Source organism: Hipposideros armiger, unplaced genomic scaffold, assembly GCF_001890085.2.
Source record: "Hipposideros armiger isolate ML-2016 unplaced genomic scaffold, ASM189008v1 scaffold_40, whole genome shotgun sequence".
NCBI lineage: Eukaryota > Metazoa > Chordata > Mammalia > Chiroptera > Hipposideridae > Hipposideros > Hipposideros armiger.
Genome location: NW_017731390.1, coordinates 1,434,634 through 1,438,381, shown reverse-complemented (window position 1 = coordinate 1,438,381; position 3,748 = coordinate 1,434,634).

The following is a 3,748-nucleotide window of genomic DNA, read 5'->3' as shown; positions in this document are numbered from 1 at the left end:
GGGAGGAAGGATACCAGAGTTGGAGGGGACAAAGGGGACAAATGGAATTGAACTGTGATGCCCTGGGAAGCTTCCTGAAGGCTACCAGGATGCAGGGAACTTCACCCTGGAACTCTGGATGACTGAGGTCTCTGGAATTTATTTTAACCATCAGGGCCTCTCGGGGACCCTGGAGCCAAGCCCCTGTGAGAGTCCCCGCTTAGTTTTCTCTTTCTTCCTCTTTCTGCCTCAGTCTCCTACTAATATTTTAGGGAGACGCCCTCCCATCAGCCCAGAGGGCTCTGAAGGGACTCCTTCCCTGCCTTTCCTTGGAGAGCTCACTCAGCTTTTGAGGAGGAAGCGGGGCCCTCAGAAGTGGAGGATGGGAGGTGGTCCAGCCAGGGCCCCCCTTCTCAACAATTGGCTCCCTCCCTCCCCAGATCTAGAAAATCATAGTCTGTGGGGCCGTCTCCTCCCTGACACTATCCCAGTCCTTCTCAGCACAGGGAGGGGTGCAAGGTGGGGTGAATGATAGTGGGGAGAGCCACGAGGTCATCCTTGCAGCCAACCAACCGCAGGCCCCAGGCTCTGGGCCAGGGGCTACTGTGGGGGAGCTCAGGAGGCTGGAATCCCTGGGGATGTCTGGGACCCACCCATCCCCAGGTAACCTGCTTGGCTGCAGCCTTAAAAACTCGGCTCAGCACCCCGGAGGTGACTGGGTGGGTGGAAAGCAGGCTCCAGGCCACTCCCTCTTGGATGGTTCCCGCATCTCGGACCTGCTGTGCCTCCCTGTGCCCTGCTCTGTACCCTGTGCCTTGTCTTGGACTCAGATGGGGGTGGGGGGTGGGGAGGAGCAGTGTCCCAAAACCAAAGGCTGCCTCTCCCTCATTTATATCCCCATCTGACTGGTTCTAGCTTCAAGGACGAGGGAGGTGGTGGGTGTGACCAAGGATAGACAGAGACCTGGAATTGAATCCTGTTGGTAGATCAAGGTTCTGGAGGGTTGAGAGGGGGCCGGCCCTCTGCTGGGTGGGTGTTGAAAGCTCCAACTGACCCAAACCAGCTTGTGTAGGAATTGTTCCAATAGATGAATTTGCAATTGATTGACACAGCACATCTCAGATAGGAACTTGAGTCTGTGAGTTCTTTACAGTTCCCACCCTCACACACCTGATCCCATTTTGAGCCCCCGGCAACCCGGAGGCGCAGGCTGGGGTGTGGTGAAGTGTTTCCCCATTTTGCAGGCGAGGACATGGAGGAGAGCACCTGCGGTTCAGGAAGTGTGCCAGATTCTGGGATCCCAGGCCCCTTCTTTCCCATCCGGTCTTATTATTTATCACATTTGGGATAAATAGTTTGGCTTGTTCCTCAGAGCCAGGAAAGTCTTGAGTCCATCATGGGTAGGCTGTGTGTCTGGTTCAGGCCAGTGGACAGGGCCATCGAATGGATGAGCTCATGCCAGGCTGAGTCCAAGCCCCTCCGCATCCTAATACGGATGCCAGCCTCTCAGTGCTGGGGCCCCAGCAGCCTCTGCACTCAGAGGCTGGGACAGTCCCAACTGGTAGCTGCCCTCTCTCCTCCAGGGGCAGGGCCTGGCAGCCCCAGCATCATCTTGTGGGGTGCACCCTCGCTCTGGGGCCTACTTGGGGCTGGTGGGAGGCAGGAAGTCCTGATATGGCCCCAGACAGGGCTGCCCTTCCATGGGTGGGTGGGAGATCGGAGTAGGAGATGGGGTCTGGTGCCATTTTACCCTGGGAGCTGAGTGCCAGTGTCGCCTCCTGCTGGCAACTGGCCAGGCCACTCCTTCTCTGTGTGACAGCCCCCTCCCCACTCTGACCCCTGGCAAGAGACCTCGCCCCTCCACACCCACCCAACAATCCAGACATTTTCCACTCACCACCTGAGAACTCTGTCTTCTTCCTCCCTGCTCTGTGTTGAGCTCCTACCAATGGCAGGCACCTGGTGGGTACTTACCCAGCTGATATCATTGATTCTGCCTGAGAATAGGTATCATTATCCCCCATCTTAGCAATGAGGAGCTGAGGCCCAGGCAGATAGAGTGACTTACCCAAGGTCAATCAGCTAGGGAGCTGGCAGAGGTGGGATCCAGTCTGTTAGGCTCCAGGGAGGACAGAGTCAGAGGGAATGCTGCAGAGGGAGCTTGGAGCTTGGGAAGGGCTTGGAGTGCCTCACTGAAGAGCCTCAGCTAGATTTTGTAGGTGAACGGTTCTTAAACAGGAAAATTACATAGCAAGAGCAGAGAGCCAGGCTGCTTGGGTCCAAATCCTGCCCTGAACACCTAGCTGTGTGACCTTGGGCAAGTTACTTAACCTCTCTGTGTCTCATTTTTATCATCTGTAAAAAGGGAATGGAAGTCATGTGTACCTCATAGACTTGCAGTGAGGATTAAGTGAGTTAATGAGCCTAAGGCACTTTGGACACAGAGCAGTGCATCACAAATACTAAGCACTTTATGTTTGCATTAGTGCTGGTGGCTCCTAACCGGACCCCTCCCTTCTCCCTTTCTTACCACCCCTCCCCCATTCTATCTTTGAGGAATGAGAGATACTGCCTTGAGTAAGGAGCTGAGCCTGTGACCTGCAAGGTAACTGAAGCCTCTGCCCATCTTTAGTTATGGCTGCTAGGTGCCTGGTGGGCAGAAGATGTGTATATGTGAGTCACATGGGGGAAGGAAGGCAAAATGCAAAAGTCCGAAGTCATCCGAAACAGCCTTCCTAATGACTGGATGTGGCCCTAAGGGCACGGAGGAGACCTGAAGAGGACTGCCCCCTTGTCCAGGGGTGGGGAGGAGTTGGGGCCAGCTTCCAGCAGGAGAGCAGCAGTAGTTGGGCTGAGAAGGAGGGAGGGGTAGCCTAGGGAGAGGCGGGGTACTGGGGAGGGCGATGGAATGAGGGGGGTGGGGAGGAGGGGACTGAAACCCACCCCGGGTGGGGAGGTTCAGGGCAGGCCTGCAGGCAGAGGAGACCTGGCAGACAGCTAGGTGGAGACAGCGCCACAACCCAGGTGGGGAGATGAAAGTGTCTGGAGAGGCTTCTGCGCCACCCGCCTGTCCCCTAATCCCTGCTTGCTCCTCCAGGGGCTCCGTGGCTCCCTCGCCTGCCCCCTTTCACCTCTCAGTCGCATGCCTTGCCTCACCCACCCCAGCTGGAGCCAGGAAGGGGGCTATGGGTTAGGGGCAGACAGAGACCACAGATCAAAGGGCAAGTCTCCCGGATGACCTGGGCCTCCGGAAGGCAAGAAGGAGCTGGGGTTCTTTCCAGGCCTTCTGAACTGTAGCTTATCCAAACTCTAGGCTTGAGAGGTGCGTGGCCATTCCTGATGGTGGACAAGGGCAGTGGGGGAGGGCAGACAGGACCTCAGCTCTAGAAAATGGGGGCTGTCTCCTGGTGGGAATTCACAGAAGGGCAGCCTGGTCCTTCCCTCTCTCCCCCTCCTCTCCCTTCCCTCTCCCTCCTCCTCCCTCCCTGCCTTTTATTCTTTTTCTAGCACTGAGTACAGTATAGGATATGTAGTAGGCATTCCGTAATTATTTGAATTCATAAGAACTAAAAATGTGAATTCTATGGTTTCTGCCAATGACCTAATGCCAGGACCCAGGTCCTTGGCAGGAATGGGGATGGGGTTGGGGATGGGGGGATGGGGGCTCAGCAAGATAAGATGTAGGGGGCAATTCCAGCTCAAGACACAAGAGGATGAATCTCTTGTCTGGGGTCTTTTCTCATCAATTGGGATTGAACAAAGAAAAATG